The sequence below is a fragment of the Mesoplodon densirostris genome, chromosome 12, assembly GCF_025265405.1.
Source record: "Mesoplodon densirostris isolate mMesDen1 chromosome 12, mMesDen1 primary haplotype, whole genome shotgun sequence".
In the NCBI taxonomy this organism is placed as follows: domain Eukaryota; kingdom Metazoa; phylum Chordata; class Mammalia; order Artiodactyla; family Ziphiidae; genus Mesoplodon; species Mesoplodon densirostris.
Genome location: NC_082672.1, coordinates 61339076 through 61355935, shown reverse-complemented (window position 1 = coordinate 61355935; position 16860 = coordinate 61339076). Strand labels below are relative to the sequence as shown.

Here is a 16860-nt window from a genome sequence, read left to right as displayed (position 1 = left end):
TTTTTCCTGCTGTCCCTTATCCAGTCCCTTTCCTGCTAAAATGTGCTGCAGTCTGTGATAACCATCCTGTGGATTTGGAAACCTATGAAATCCCCCAAGATTGTGCTTTTTGTCTCCTCTTTTTTTCCATCTGACCTTTTAAAACTTTATCTTGTGTCCTCTCTCACAGAAGCCTTCTTCATCCCCCCTAGACATTTTTTTTCTCCCTTCCATAGCCTGAAACTACTTGGTCTATTCGTTAACTTCACTTTATATTCACAGGTAATGTAGAGACTGCCCCATATACACACTTTTTTTTTTTAACATCTTTATTGGAGTATAATTGCTTTACAGTGCTGTTTCTGCTGTATAAGAAAGTGAATCAGCTGTACGTATACATATTCTCTCACTTCATCCCAGCTTCCCCTTCCCCTTCCCTGTGTCCTCAAGTCCATTCTCTGTGTCTGCGTCTTTATTCCTGTCCTGCCTCTAGGTTCTTCAGAACCTTTTTTTTTTTTTTTAGATTCCATATATATGTGTTAGCATACGGTATTTGTTTTTCTCTTTCTGACTTAACTTCACTCTGTATGACAGACTCTAGGTCCATCTACCTCACTACAAATAACTCAGTTTCATTCCTTTTTATGGCTGAGTAATATTCCATTGTATATATGTGCCACATCTTCTTTATCCATTCATCTGTAGATGGACACTTAGGTTGCTTCCCTGTCCTGGCTATTGTAAATAGTGCTGCAGTGAACATTGTGGTACATGTCTCTTTTTGAATTATGGTTTTCTCAGGGTATATGCCCAGTAGTGGGATTGCTGCGTCATATGGTAGTTCTATTTTTAACTTTTTAAGGAACCTCTATACTGTTCTCCATAGCATATACACACTTTGGATATATAAGGACAGAGAAGTCCGCTCAAAAAATCCTTTTTTAAAAAAGTTCAGTTCGATTCAGCTCAACAGTTTGGTCTTAGGGTTCAAGGCCAGCAATTTCTCAGGTTGCAGATGAAAGACACTAAATTGTTTATTGGGCTCAAGGAAAGAGGAGACTAAAAAATGAGCAAATCAGCCGAGGACAAAACATGGGGCATGAGGTCACTGGCATCCGTGACCTGGCAAATCTCCACTGTTGTATTTTGCTTTTGGGTTTTAGCTTTTACTTAGGATTTTGTTTCAACAGGGCCCTGTTAAATTTCTCTTGTTAGATTCAACGTATATTTTCAGACTAGTGAGCCAGGGGGTCCTGCTCTAAAACTTAGAGTGAAATCATGAAACAGTTCCATACCACTCCCACATATTAGGTCTGTTTTCATTTCATAGGAAGTGCTGGCTAATCTGTTTTTTCTCAGGAAAGTACATTCTCTGCCTTTTATATCTCAGGTTCTCCTTTCTGAGAATGAGGAGGAGATTACTTTCCATGAGAGTACAGTTTGTAGAAAAACCTGAATATAATGTAAATTCTTATATTTGCTAGCATAGGGAGAAAGTGTGGCTGTCCATCCATCAGTATTTATTGAGCACCTACTAAATGCCCCAAACCATGGAATGTAAGGCAGGGTACGGGTGAGCTAACTCCATTTCCCTCTCCAGGTCTAACCCCAATTGGGAGGGATCCTTCTGATTTTAAACCATTATCTAGCTCTGGATTATTATTTCATCTCTGAAGTAGCAGAAGTAAGAAGGACATTTAAAAATGGATAGTTTGTGGAAGTACAAATGGGTATTTCTCACACGCTTATTATGTGCTGGGCACACTGTAAGAAGCTAGATCCTGGGGTAAAAAGCTTTATAAAAGTGTTCAATTATTAGGTTAAAGAGATTTATCTTAACTTTATTTCTGAATGTGGAGAAGTTTTATTTACCTTTAATTATTAATCTATTAACTGCTTCCTACTTTTAGTGAAGAGGACTTATCTTACTTTAAAAAAATTAATTAAAAATTAATTAATTTTTGGCTGCATTGGGTCTTTGTTGCTGTGCGTGGGCTTTCTCTAGTTGCGGTGAGCGGGGGCTACTCTTCGTTGCTGTGCGTGGGCTTCTCATTGTGGTGGCTTCTCTTGTTGCGGAGCAAGGGCTCTAGGTGCGTAGGCTTCGGTAGTTGTGGCTCACAGGCTCTAGAGCGCTGGCTCAGTAGTTACGGCGCATGGGCTTAGCTGCTCTGCAGCATGTGGGATCTTCTGAGACCAAGGGTTGAACCCGTGTCCCCTGCATTGGCAGGCAGATTCTTAACCACTGTGCCACCAGGGAAGTCTTTATCTTACTATTTTATAAGGATTGTACATATGTCAGTGATTTTCTTCCTTTATTAACCTTGGGTTGAGGGCTCCACCTTATACTTTGAGTCTAACTTTGCCTGGACTTCAGTGGATAACAGGACCAAACAATTCAGTGGTCACATCACTGATGTCAGACAAGAACAGACCTTAACATCTGTTAATAACACATTCACTTTATATCTCTAGAGACGTAAGTCACATACTGTTTAGAGTAGTCAGCAACCTCAGATGCAGTGATTTTTTTTTTTTTGATAAGCCCCTCATGGGCTTTTATCTACTCCACAAACTACCCACCTTAGAGTTTGATTTAATCATTTCCCTCAAGAGGAGTCCCAGAAAGTGAACCCAAACAAAAAGCTACTATCCCTTTATAGTTGGAAACTAGAGGACACTAGTGACGTACTCAGCTTTTGTCTTTTATCTCTTAGATGATAAACTGTACCAAATGCACATCTGGCCAGGGAGAAGCAAGGACTTCAGACAGTACTGTGTGTCCAACAATACTATCATAATACTTCACATTTGAATATCACATCACAGTTTCCAGAGTGCTTCTTCATCTCGCATTGCTTTGCATTCCTTTGCTTTGTGTCACAAATGGCAAACTGAAGTAACAAAGCTAGAAATCAAATTCACGTCTTTTAATTCTTGGGTTTTTCCCACTTTGGTCCACAGCTTCTAAATTCATAATAGAAGTGCAAAAATACTTGGGCGTGGTGGACGGAGAGGTGCATCAAATTAATCCCATGACTTTAAGAGAAGTTAGGAAGGGTTTGGCCATTCCTGTTCTCTGGTGTCGTGCCTGCACATTGAAGGGGTAATGGCCAGCTCTGCCTGCCTTCATGCCTGTGTCATGTTGCTAACTCTGACTCTCTGCTCCATGTGCTAAATTCAATCTTTCATTCATTTTAAAGAGTCATCGAGTGTCTACTCCACCCAGTCGCGTGCTCTCAAGCACCACTGCGGCCGCTGTGTGATGGGTTCTGGGCAGTCGGTTGCAGAAAGGTCCCATGTGGCCCTGCTTTCATGGATCTCACAGAGTCTGATGTGGAACTTTCCACTTGCTGTTTTTTCCCCCTGCGCCTGATTCCTTCCCAGTGGGGACTGACCTGTGCCAAACAGAGTAGTGATTTCTGTGCTAACTTTGGCCGTGTTGAAATGATATGGGTGGATTGGAAAATGAAATCCTTTTGTTTGGACATTTCAACACCACCCAGTGTCCCTTTGCCTTTTCTTCAGTTCTCTTTTCATTGGTAATTCTTTTTCATTGTATGTGCCCTCTAAACAGCTTTGCAAACCTTTGTCAATCCCTGTAGTACAGTCCAAGCCTCAAAGAAATCGAACTGCGGGTGACCATTTAATCAAAAAATTCCTCTAAGTGGTGTCCTCCTTCTTAATGCTAGGACCTTGGTAACTAGAAATGGCATAAAATACTGTGACCTGAGAACTCTCATTCCCTCATCCCCCCACCCAAATTGCAATTTTTCATCATATCTGCACCCTTCCTCAGTTTAATTTCATATTTGCATGTCTCATTACTATTTTTTTTTTTTTTGGAGAGGCACTTTCTGGGCTTCTTTGTGATATCTCGTTTTATTTTTTTACTTACCATTCCTTAAAGTAATTAAATGTGTACCACTTCTCAATTTTCTTCCTGAAACTTCTGGCAGTCCCTCCCAGGTAGCTACAGTCTTTTCTACAAATGTGATGAGGATGTCTCCATTTCCTTTTTACTAAATGTTAGTGAAGAGAATAAATAGTGAGGGCTTGGTGCTCGGAGCTGCCAGAGTGTATATTTAGTCATTCGTCCTGATCTACATGCAGCTGATTCCTCTAGGAGGACTCATCCCTGAGGAGCTTGACTAGTGGCCCTGCTGTTGTTTGTCTGGAGCGTGTGCCTTTGCGAGACACGTGACACATTTATTTCACAGGGACTTTGCTCCAGCTGATCCTGTGTTGTCAAGTAGCTGTGAGGGGCAGTGATTATCAGAAATTACAGAGAACTGACTTGTATTTATGTGCTGCTGTTCCCATGAGTTAATAGTTCTTTTTCCTTCCTTTTTTTTTTTAAATGAACACAACAGAACAACAAGGTGATTTATGAGATATAACATATTTATGTTCTCTGCTTCTAATTTTCATTGTGATTCGTGTTGTTTCCAGACTGATATTTTTGTTGTTGCTACTGTGAGAAGGAAAAAGATGACTGGAAAATATTACTTATGCATTGGTAGCCGGCAGTAATATTGCTGCTACCTGGGTTATCAGGGATTTAAAAATAAAACCTAACTGTATGCTGAACATGAGGTAGAAACCTCGAGGCTAGGCACAGAAGTTCATCAATAATAGCAGCAATGATAATTTTTACAATCCTTAGAGAGCTTTATACTTTTTAAGCGTTTTTGCACACATAATCTCATTCAAGTCTCTCATCAGCCTCGTTAAGGTTGATAAGGCAAGTATTACCCAGATTTTAACAAGTGAGGAAATGGAAACTCACAGAGGATAAATGGTTGACTCCCTTCACAGTACGGTTTCAATGTGGGTCTCACTGTATTCTCTTCAAATACTCCAAATCTCTAAGAAAACAGAAACTCAAACTACCTGATACATCTTCTCAAGAGTCAAAGTGGTCATATTACTCTATAATGAGCAAGCCAGCGGTATATGTTTCCTAATAAATTACCAATTTTCACTTTCACCCGTTGTGCAGCTCTGGGAACTTGCAAAAATGACTCTAATAAACGTCATACAGGAAAGTGTTGCTGAGGGTCCTTCTTTATCAGAGCCTGGAAAATTGAGGCTCTAGATGGTTTGTTGAGAAGGAGTGAATGGCGAATTCAGGCAGAGGTAGGGAACCACCTTTCGTTCCTTCAGGGTATAGAGTGATAAAGTGTAAAGCAGGAAGAGAAGGCCCATAAGGGAGGATCACTTAAAGATCCGATCAAGAGGGCTTCCCTGGTGGCGCAGTGGTTGAGAGTCCGCCTGCCGATGCAGGGGACACGGGTTCGTGCCCTGGTCCGGGAAGATCCCACATGCCGTGGAGCGGCTGGACCCGTGAGCCATGGCCGCTGGGCCTGCGCGTTCGGAGCCTGTGCTCCTCAACGGGAGAGGCCACAACAGTGAGAGGCCCGCGTACCGCAAAAAAACAAAAAAACAAACAAAAAAAAGCCGATCAAGAGATTTAAATCAGTGTGAAGAAGAACCTAGAGCATGGTTATTTCTGCTGCAGCCCTACAGACTGCGTGGTGGGAAGTCTGCAGACTGTTGTTAGAGTGTGGATGGAACAAATGGAAATGATTAATCATGATGTCTTCATTTTATACCCGAATATTGAAATTGAGACATTTATGCAGCAGAGATTGACAGCTGGGTGATGGCCTAGATATGGGCTTTAAGAGAAAGGGAGAAAAATATTAATTCATTAGTATTGATAAATGTTAGTCTCTTTCCAATAGAAATGAGCCTGTGCCCCATGTCCTGCATCGCCAAACTATTTCTATAGGAATGCTTATCAAGCCAGTTGAGTGCTTGCTGGCCACGGTGTTCATGCCAGTTGGCCACGTCAGACCATGGAGATCACCTGTTCTGGGCATTCTAGAGGAGAGGATCTAGACTTAGCCATGGAATGACCTGGAGGCTCTAGACTTGTTTATATTCCAAAGAGATGTCTGGGGAAGCCTTGGCATTTATTGTTCAATACTGACATCCTTACACCCTGCTTCTCCCACTCCTGCCTCCAGGACTTCTGCTACAAGTGAAAACAAGGAAGAACAGCTTTCAACTCAACACACCTGAAGGGGAAAGGTGGCCATTCTAAGACAGTAATCGTGGGCAGCCTTCAGACATAAAGATAATTCTTAGACTTCTTTTGTGTCCACAATACAGGGTAATGCATTCTCTGTGGTGAGGTTCTCCTCCTTAATCTGACTGCCTCTTTGTTACTTGAGATGCCACACTGGAGGAGTGAAAACAGATTTCAGTATTCTGGTAGACAAAACATTACCAGGAAGAAAAATTCTCTTAGGAAAAAAAAATATTTGATGGGTTCTAAAGATAAATAGCACAGGTTTTTGCATTGCTCCCCTTTGTCTATAGGAAGTATTTTTTTAAAAATGTCTTTTATAATTTATTTCTTTTTATTATTTATTTCTTTATTTTTGGCTACATTGGGTCTTCGTTGCTGTGCGTGGCCTTTCTCTAGTTGCGACGCTCAGGCTTCTCACTGCAGTGGCTTCTCTTGTTGCGGAGCATGGGCTCTAGGAGCGTGGGCTTCAGTAGTTGTGGCATGTGGGCTCAGTAGTTGTGACTCACGGGCTCTAGAGCACAGGCTCAGTAGTTGTGGCACACGGGCTTAGTTGCTCTGCGGCATGTGGGATCTTCCTGGACGAGGGCTCGAAATTGTGTCCCCTGCATTGGCAGGTGAACCACTGGACCACCAGGGAAGTCCCGATAGGAAGTATTGCAAGTCAGTTCCAGTAAGTGGCACAGATATTACTTATGCTTTGAGAACAGAAGCTAAAAAGAGTCGGGCCAGCTGCTGGCTGAATGCACTTATCTTCTTTGTGTGTGTTCTTGTTGATGAGAAATGCCCACATGCCGCCTCCTCTGGCCACACAAGGAAATCAGGTAATTGAAGTAGTGATGGATGGTGCACTGAAGTTTAAACGTTTTAGGAGGACCTGTCTTATTAACACTTTAAAACAAGTGAGCATAATATCATTAATTTGATTAATTCATTTGCTCTTAATATAGCTTTTAATTTGTAATTCTAGGTGACTTGAAATGTAATTTGGCATTAATTATACTAAATTGACTGTAGGTCAGCCAATCACAATGGAAAATTACTCACAGCTGAAAGTAAAACTAGACTTCTCCATCCAGAAAGGACGACGCTTGGTTAAGAGACAGATAGACTTTAGGCGTCCCTGTTTGGCTGTGAGAATGACATTGAACCTGCTGAGGGCTGTAAATGATTTCTTATTCTGCCCACTGCTGGGACTGTATACTCTGGAGTGAAGCCCAATAGAAAGAGTCAATAATAAAGTAAACAAAGGGGTTGATTTGTCAGGTTGCCAGGTCCCCTGAAGAATCTTTCTGCTCTTTTCATCTCTTGTACGATTTAGGCCATGTAGAGGGGCTGTGTAGTGCTTTCGAACGACGAATTCCACACCTCTTGGATTCGAGAGGTTAGAACAGGTACTGACCCAGGTCTGCCTGCTTTTCATCCTCCTGTTCTGTGAACCAGCTGGGAAATCTTTTAAATCCCATGTGCTGTCAGTATCCCAAAGCCACTCCTATTTGACCAATATACAAACTACCTTCCGGGCAGAAGGAAGTTGTGCCTTAAAAGCCAGTGCCACTCTGGGAGAAGAACGAAGCCCTCAGGGGATGACAGAGCCCGGTCATTGATAAAGCTTGCTGGAGGCGCCTGTGTGCACGTGAGAAGTAAGGTGACTACTGAAGGATGGGGTGCTTAAGGAATTGGTGGGAGAACAAGGATGGATTTGGAAAATACTTGTGTTTTAACTATGTGCCAGATATCTTCCTTTGAGAATTGTCTCCTATAAAAACAGTCAAAATGAATACTTTGAAATGCTACAGAAAGTCATATGACAGATTTAGTAATATCCTGCTTGAGGTATATTTACATGTAAGTAGAACTATGGGAATTTTGTGCATTCTCAGTACTTTTGCTGTGAGCAATTAACCCATAAAATGAGGTCTAGCTATGAGGGGACAAATTTTGCTAAATATTGCATGGAAAATTCCAAGCTGTTTTTAATAATTCTTTTTACTTTGTTAATTATGTACCCTTATCGTATCGTTCCAACTCACAATCTAGCAAATAAAATGGCCTAAGTTTTATGTAAAAATTTTGAGTAGAGAGGTTAAAAACTACCCTTTCCCCTGTCTCTTACACATATACAGGTGGGGTTCACACCATACACACGCTTGCAGGTAGACACACACACATACACACACACACACACACACACTACAGGTTGCATGCATATTAATTTTTGCAGCTAAAAAACTTTCCTTTGTTTTGCAATACTGACCTGAATCATAATTACTCTCATTATTGGCTGGTTGACCCCAAGATTAAGGAAGAAAATAGAAGTTAGGAACTTATTTTTGCTACTCCAAGTGTATATTTCATTCATCATAAATTTTTTAAAGATATTAATGTCTGTAGTCTGGATTGTTGCTATATGAATGCAGCTGTATATTGTCTCAATTTTCTCCAAATCCCTTTTATGCCAAATTTAGCCTGGCCTATCACAGAAAGTTTTATTCCTTTTCCCCAAATATTCTTCTTGATATCAGCATAGGGTTGGTGGGTGCCAGTCTTTCCTACCCCTGTGGTTCCCAGTATAGCTTCATGTTCTTAACTCAAAACCACCCCTACTTGATCCGTACCCTCTGATAGATGAGCTCCTTTGAGGTCTTAATGTGGTGTCCTTCAAGAACAGTAAGGATTTGGGCAGAGGCGCTAGTACTGAAGTAAGCAGAGCAGAGGGGTTGAGAGAAAACATTTACAGGGTATTTCTGCCCTCGGTTTTATCTTCTCATCCTTTAGAATGCCAGCAGAATAAATGAGTCTGTTAATCAAACAGCACTGAGAGCTTAGGTCATTGGAAGCCTTTTTAGTCATTTTGTGCTTTTCAAGAGTGAATTTGTTAGAATTATGCTGAATACCTACTTGAAGCCTCAGCTGATAACCCTACCTGTGTTTTATAACTCTGCACTGTCAGAACTCATAATAAGTCAAACATTCTTTCAGTGGTACTCATAAGGGAGGGAAAAAAAAAGCCCCACAAATTTAAGAGTAATTTCAGATTGTAAATGAAAAGGAGAGGCACGACTGTGCATTTGCACCAATCATGCCTTCCTTTCATCTGCTCTGATTAGGCCTGGTGCGGTTTCATCAGACCCCTCCATCACAGAGCTGTCACTCCAGCCGTCTGTTGATTGAAAACAATCAAGGCTCTGATGGCACAATTATTCTGACCCTTTAACTAGAGGCTGCTGTGATAATGAAAGGTTGATTATGATAGTTTGTGCCTCTTTCAGTTTGCCAAGAAGGTTAATTTGGGCATCAGACGGATGTTTAATGGGCGCTTGCTGGCTACACTGAGGTAAATGAGAACGTGCAGTCTTGGATATTGCACGGATATAGTTTGGCTGTCAATCATTGTCATTTGGAGTTTGTGCCTCACACTCTGGAAATCACATTTTATTTTTTCCTTGGGATTTAATTTATTCTGTGCCCTGAGGAAGTTCTTTCACTCGGTGACCTTCACAGCAGCTTTCTCTGCCTTTTTTTTTTTTTTTTCTTTTTTCAAATGGAGCTCAAAGGCACAACACCTCTAGAAGAGCATTTTTCTTTCATTTTCACTTAAAAAATGGAAACTTTAAAAATCCATCCTTATCACTGCCTTCCAATAGAGCAAATGTTTCCGTCCCGGTTGTGCAGTGGGGAAGTATAAACGACAGGGATACTTTGGCCAGTTTGCTAATGCAGCAGCTCCCTCAGTTGTTCTGCCTTGTTTCTTACACCAACCAGCAAAGCTAGTAAATTCAGAATGGGCGCATATATGGAACTGAAGGCTCCATTCTCCTTATGTTTCTCTCAGCAGCATGTCTCAGAATAGTTTGATGAATTCTTGTTTCCAAGGGCAACATCTGACTCCTTTTCCCTTCTTGGGAAGCATGGGGGAGGGGTTGAGCCAGGGAGACAGATATTTGTCTGCAGGAGTACGAAGGTTATTAAAAGTTGCAAATTTCAATTTGTATAATTCCAGCGCCTAATCTTGTTGCTTTTTGAAGCGTAGGGTAAAAAAGATGCAGGCAGCTAATAGTGCTGGTCTTTACAGTGTGTAGCTCATTACAATCTTCTTTTATGCATACCTTTTAAAAAGAAAAATACAGGAAAAGAAAAAATAAAGGAAACCTTTAATTCTATCTCCAAGCTGTGTATAGTGGTCTCCTAGATTAGACACCTAAGAGCCAGAATCATGGTTCTGATTTTTCATTTGTGTTGTCTTCAGGTTTTTTTCCCCCAGTGAACATTCAGCAGCATATTTCTACCTAGCCTTGGACGTTTTTTCTCACATGTCAATTGTAAAACAATTAAGTCTATAGATGTTAAAGTGACAGTATCATAATGATTATAATTTTATTTCAAGTGTTCTATTTTCACACTATTTATTTCTTGCTTTAGAAAAAAAGCTATTCATTTTTGAATGGTAAAGAGAGTCATTAAGCAATAATTCAGTCTCATGTGAAGAGGCTCAAAAAATGAATTGTCATTGAATCCAGTTACTGTTTTTTTTTTTTTTTTTTTTTTTTTTGCGGTACGCAGGCCTCTCACTGTTGCGGCCTCTCCCGTTGCGGAGCACAGGCTCCGGGCGCGCAGGCCCAGTGGCCATGGCTCACGGGCCCAGCCGCTCCATGGCATGTGGGATCTTCCTGGACCGGGGCACGAACCCGTGTCCCCTCCATCGGCAGGCGGGCTCCCAACCACTGCGCCCCCAGGGAAGCCCCCAGTTACTGTTTTAATGCAGCCCTTATTTAAGCAACAGCGCTGTTTAAAATATGTTAAAAGATATGAGAGTAGGATTGTGCACATATATATATATATATATATATATATATATATATATATATAGTTTCACCAGATTCTTCACTGCACTAGACCACAAATGATTATTTTTGTTTAGCTCTCTGGATAGCATGCATAAAATCACCCTCAGGGATGCTTAGTAAAATTACTGATTAGTTATGTCTTGTTTTTATTCCAGCAATGGGGAGTAAAAAGTTAAATGGGGAGAAATGTGTCAGTCAATTAAGAGAGATTTTTTTGGTATTTAAAAAATAGTGTGACTTGTCACAGTGGTATCTATATTTTATTTTTAGATTCACTATGTTTACAAATTAATGAGACTTATGCAAAGAATTTCTTCTTGAAGTATAATTCATTCTTTCAAACTGTTTTTGGTCCAAGACTGACTGGGTTTCTGCCTTCCCCCAACCTGTTGAACCCTTTACCTGTTGTGGAAAACTGCTATCCAAAAACCAAGGACTTTCCCTATGTCCTCATAAGCTCTCCACCACATTCCCAGAACTGTGCTCTCACGCTGACTCCGTTCACTGAAACTGCATCCCCTCAGCAGTGATGTCCCCCTTCAGAGGGTCCTCAGAGTGTCTCACTCCTCATCTCCCGGCCTGGGCTGGCATTTCCTCTGCTCGCAGGGCTGGCGGTCATTGGACCCAGTTTCTCTTTCCTCTTCAACCCTTCTGTCTCCGCCTTCAAGGTTCCAACACATTGTTCCTCCTAACCTTATGAAGATGTCTTGGACCTGTGATTTCTCGTAATTCCCACAGATTTCCTTCTGGGTGCCTGGCCCTGGGACTGAGATACGTTCCTCCTCACCGGACAGCCTTTGGAACGGCTACTACCTTCTAGTACTCCTTCCCTCACCCATTGCAGCCCCTTCCCTGCTCACAGGTCTTCGGAGATTGTCAAGCCACTGGTTCTCCTGAGCTGGGCCTGTCTGCCCACATACCCATTTTCCGTACACGACTATTATAAATTGGCTCTCTAAGCCACTTCCCCCACTCAAAAATATGTCATCATTGTGCTAAAAAGAATGTATCTTCTTTGACAGAAGTATCACTTGTATATTATACTCAAAGGTGCTTCAAGGTGCGAATAGAGGATTCAGCGTTCCCCACTTATTTATACGGTGATGAAATGAAGTTGGAGGATGCAGTGTGAAGTATTCTTTTCAGGCATCAGTAGGCAGGGTGAAATTCACACAGTGAAGGAGGTCAGTGGTCGGCATGGCATTTATGTGTGTTCTTTGCAACTCACTTGAGGGTGTAGGCCCTGGCACCGCAGCCCACCAGCTCCATCCCCTTGATAGTAGAGCCTGGCCCCTGACCGTGTTTAGTCATAGGCTTCAGGTACTGGGTTCCCCACTCCAATTACTGTACTCTGTAGGCCTAAATTAACGTTTAAAGTGACCTTTGAGGATTCTTTTCTTTTTACTTGGAGGCTGCCAACATGAATCCTTAAATGCAGCATAGGTACTTCCTGAACATCTAAATTCATCACAGTACCACTTGTTTGAGGGATTTGACTATCTCTGTATCTGTGACCTGGGGCAGCTGCTTGAGCCTGTGAGCTCCTTTTGGTCATTAAAGGTTTCATTTCAGGTGGGGAGTGTATGTGCCAGTGAACCTGTAATTGGTTCATTATTATTATATCAGTTTATAAAGAAATATTCAAAGGCTTGATAGCCCCAGGATGCTCCAGGGCATGTTTACAAATTAAACAGCTTTTTAAAAAAACTATAAAGTTTAAAAATGTACCAGCAATCTTTAAAACACCCATGAGTGAAATGGCAACATAAAAAGATGGTTTTTGCTTGTGTCTGAAAATCTGCCTACAATAGACTGAATCTTCTAAAATTGTAGGATTTTTCTTCCCCTAATTTCATACTCCCTGGGTATGTTTTACAGGGATATGTTAAGACACTTGAGGTCAAGAGTAAGGCTTGAGATTTATGGTATTAACAGAGCTTGAAAGTGGATGGCAACTAAGACTGTATATATGTGTACCAATGAGGATCTTCTTTCTCACCAAGTAAGTTCCTGGCAGATATTGGGCACTCAATAAGAAATTGAGGAGTGGATGAATGAAAAAATGAAAAGAAAAGATTCGTGATTATATCATTTACCCCAGAGCAACAAAACAGGAAGAAAGTAATCAACTCAATCACTTGTTATTTTAGTTTTCTCAAGCCAGATAGCTTAGTTTATACATATTTTTCCTTGCCACTAAGTTAACTGAGTTGAGATTTGAGGGAAATGATGGACATGAATTCAAATATTTTTAATGGGACACTCAAGCCAAGTAAAGAAAGTGAATGTATACTGAGTGTTATACAGAGACAAGTAGGTTTATGTCTGTGTCTCTCTTTTCATTCATTCATGTTTCTCTGACTGGGGTTTAACAAGGCCACACACCTTTAATAACTGGGTTAGAATTACTGAATTCATTGGTGTGGAAATAGGCTTATCATAAGGGCTAGTTTGTAACCTGCAATAGATTATCTGCCATGCTTTTATTATCAGTTTATAGCATGTGAAGTGCTTAATACTGTGTAGCAAATTCCTTATCAACTACAGAGATCTCTCAGAATTTGTGTCAATATTGCACAATATTGTGTTGTATAAGAATTGTCTATGCTGGCTTTATCATGTCTGTGCTGGCTTTATCATGAATTCAGAAGGATAATTGAGTTGAGGATTAGCTCCATCTCTTGGTGGTGCATTGCATCATATTAATTCTGTTTATTGTCTAAATGTCATAGTTTACCAAGCACTTTCACATGTTATCTCATTCAATCCTATGTAGACCCTATGATGTAAACAACATCATCTTTGTTTTACAGGTGATGAAACTGAGCCTCAGTATATTTGTATTTTTCATAAATGCTCAAATGTGTTAAGTTGCAGAAACAGGTCTTTTGACATCAAGTCTTGTCTCCTTTTCATTGTGTCATATGCACATCTATGGGCATGTACCAATTAGCGGTAGAAAAAAGCATCAGGATTTCCCTGTCCTTTCAGCTGACTTCACCCTGATAATGCATCCTCAATGCATGCAGTAGCTGGAAAATAACGTGAAATGGTGTGACCCAGCTAGGGTCACTTCTACTCCCTGTTGCCAATGGGATACAGCAGGGTTTTCTTCTATTGACTGAATTGGTTTTCTCTGATTTTCCAGTGTTGTTCTGACAATATAAGCTTAATATTTCACTGACCACATTACCTTTTATACCCAGAAGGTCATCATAAATAAATATGCATCACTAATATCTTACTTAGAAGTCTCACCCATCAGTCTAGCCTCAAATGATACTCTGATGCTATCAATGATTAGATGAATGAGTATTATCTTTTGGTTCAGAGACCATTGAAGGCAAGTATAGGAAGCTATTTCTAATTGTTCCTGTATTTTGCTCAAGTGTGAGGAGACCAGGAATAGGTTCCATTTTCCCTGCAGCATCTTTGGCATAGGTGACGTTAATTGTTTTTCTTGCCCTGTCGGACATTCTTCCTATATAAAAAGATTTGTATATCCCAGATATGGGGGTGGTGTATTTAAAGACTGTCTTGAGGTAAAATTTCATGTGAATAGTTTACTAAATATTTTCATTTCTAAATAAAACCACGTTCTGGGATTTTAAATAAATAGTACCTTGAAGCAGTCACTTACAAACTTGCAATGTGTGTTCTTTGGCTGAGATTATTTTATTTTTATGTGAGCCTGTGTACACATGTACTTTCACATGCCATACACGTGTGTGTGTGTGTATTTCTGTTGAGTTCAGAATTACAGACAAAAAAGCCATCACTTTGTTTTTCTGAAAAGAAATTTATAAAAACTGTTTGTGCTATAGAAATCTGTGACTTGGATACTAGACACAGTGATTAATTTTTTTTTAAATTTATTTATTTATTTTTGGCTGTGTTGGGTCTTCGTTTCTGTGCGAGGGCTTTCTCTAGTTGTGGCGAGCGGAGGCCACTCTTCATCGCGGTGCGTGGGCCTCTCACTATCGCGACCTCTCTTGTTGTGGAGCACAGGCTCCAGATGCGCAGGCTCAGTAGCTGTGGCTCACGGGCCCAGTTGCTCCGCGGCATGTGGGATCTTCCCAGACCAGGGCTCGAACCCGTGTCCCCTGCATTGGCAGGCAGATTCTCAACCACTGTACCACTAGGGAAGCCCCACAGTGATTAATTTTTATTGTCTCTCCCACCTGTAGGAATGTTGGAGGATTATACTTTATGTTTTTTTTTTTAAGTTTTCAAACTTTTAATTAAAAATTTTTATTATTATTATTTTTAGGTATAGTTGATTTACAATGTTGTGTTGGTTTCAGGCGTACAGCAAAGTGATTCAGTTATACATACATACATATATATGTATATATTCTTTTTCAGATTCTTTTTCCTTATACATTATTAAAAAATATTGAGTATAGTTCCCTATGCTATACAGTAGGTCCTTGTTGGTTATCTATTTTATATATAGTAGTGTGTATATGAGGATTCTACTTTAAAATATTACTTTTTGGTGGATCTGTAAGTGACATACATACTAGAGATTAAAGAGACTCTCTCATCAACTCACTCGTTTTACAGATGAGAAGCCAAATGACTGGTCCAGTGTCGGCTACATACTCTTGCTGTTCTTTGTACTGACTTTTCAAAGATCAGCTCAAATTGGTGGCCAGTTCTCGAGGTGGAAAAGACATCACAGTATACTAACCTCATCTCTTTTCCTATCTTTGTTTTCTCTTCATCTTGATACACAATTTACCTTTTAAAAAATCGCCTTGTGTTATAAGACTGAACCAACTCAGGTCACTTGTATTTGTCCTCACAAATACCTGGAACTTAAATGTGGCATGCCTCAGGACAGGTTTCCTTGTGATTCCTCCCTTCCTGTGTGTTTATCGCTGTCTACGGGAAAGAGACATCCTTGATTGCAAGGGCTCCTGCTTTTGATGCTTGGCAGTATGTACTTTTTTGAAAAAAAAAATGTATTAAAGATGGTTATCAGCACTTTTTTGTTCTTTGAATTTTCTATTTAAAAATAATTTCAAACTTATAGAAAAGTTGCAAGAATAAGAATAGTAAAGAACACCCATATGATTTGCTCATTTCTTAAGTAAATTACTTCATTTGCTTTATCATATGTTCTCTGTCTCTGTCTCACTCTCTAGATATCTATCTATCCATAAATATCTGTAGATATATGTAGTAGGAGAATAGATAGATATCTAAACAGAGAGAGAGAGAGAGAGAGCGCACGCACACGTGTGCTTTTTTTTTCCTGAGCCATTTGAGAGTAAGTTGTATACATCATGTTTTTTTTTTTAACCCCCTGAAAAAAACCCTCATAACTGTTCTTTTCCACGGAAATCTTTAGTAAATGGCAAAAGATTTATGCAATATGAAGAGAAACCAGAGTATTATCAAAGCACAAATTTTTTGCTAAAGGTGAAAATAAGAGCATTTGTCAGTCTTCCAGCTTCATAAAATTTTAAATGAACAATGAAAGAATATGTGTTATTATCATATCTACTAAACTGAATATTCTTTTTAAAATCTGTCAGGTTTTTCTTTCTGACAGTATATGAACCTGGGACTGCATCAGATTTTATTCTATTGAAATATATTTCTTAGAGGAAAAAATAGCCTGTGTCTTATATAAGTTTGTAGTCAGCTATAATGGTTAATGTACAACCTCCCTTGAAAAATCTGTTTTACAAGCAAAATGTTGACACAGTTTTAATTATAGCACTCAAGTGAGCACTGTTTTAATTTTTAATATTCCTCCACTTTACCGTTTTCACTGTTCTGGTAGAGCAACATACCCTGATCTTATGTCCCTAGTTTCTGGTGTCTTTTGATAGGAATGTTGCCTTTTTGAACAGAAATCTTTCATTTGGTCTCAAAGAAGAGAGTAGGGCTATAAAATTTTGTGCACTTTTTTATTAATATGAACTTTCCTCT

At 40.0% G+C, this 16860-nt stretch overlaps 1 protein-coding gene and 1 pseudogene across 2 annotated transcripts in view; one reads left to right on the top strand and one right to left on the bottom strand.

Annotated features, from left to right (window-relative positions):
- KLHL32 (kelch like family member 32) overlaps window positions 1-16860 on the top strand; it is a 224330-nt gene that overhangs the window by 147608 nt on the left and 59862 nt on the right. The gene's annotated exons all lie outside the window — the stretch shown is intronic.
- Window positions 16209-16317, bottom strand: LOC132500440 (U5 spliceosomal RNA; annotated as a pseudogene).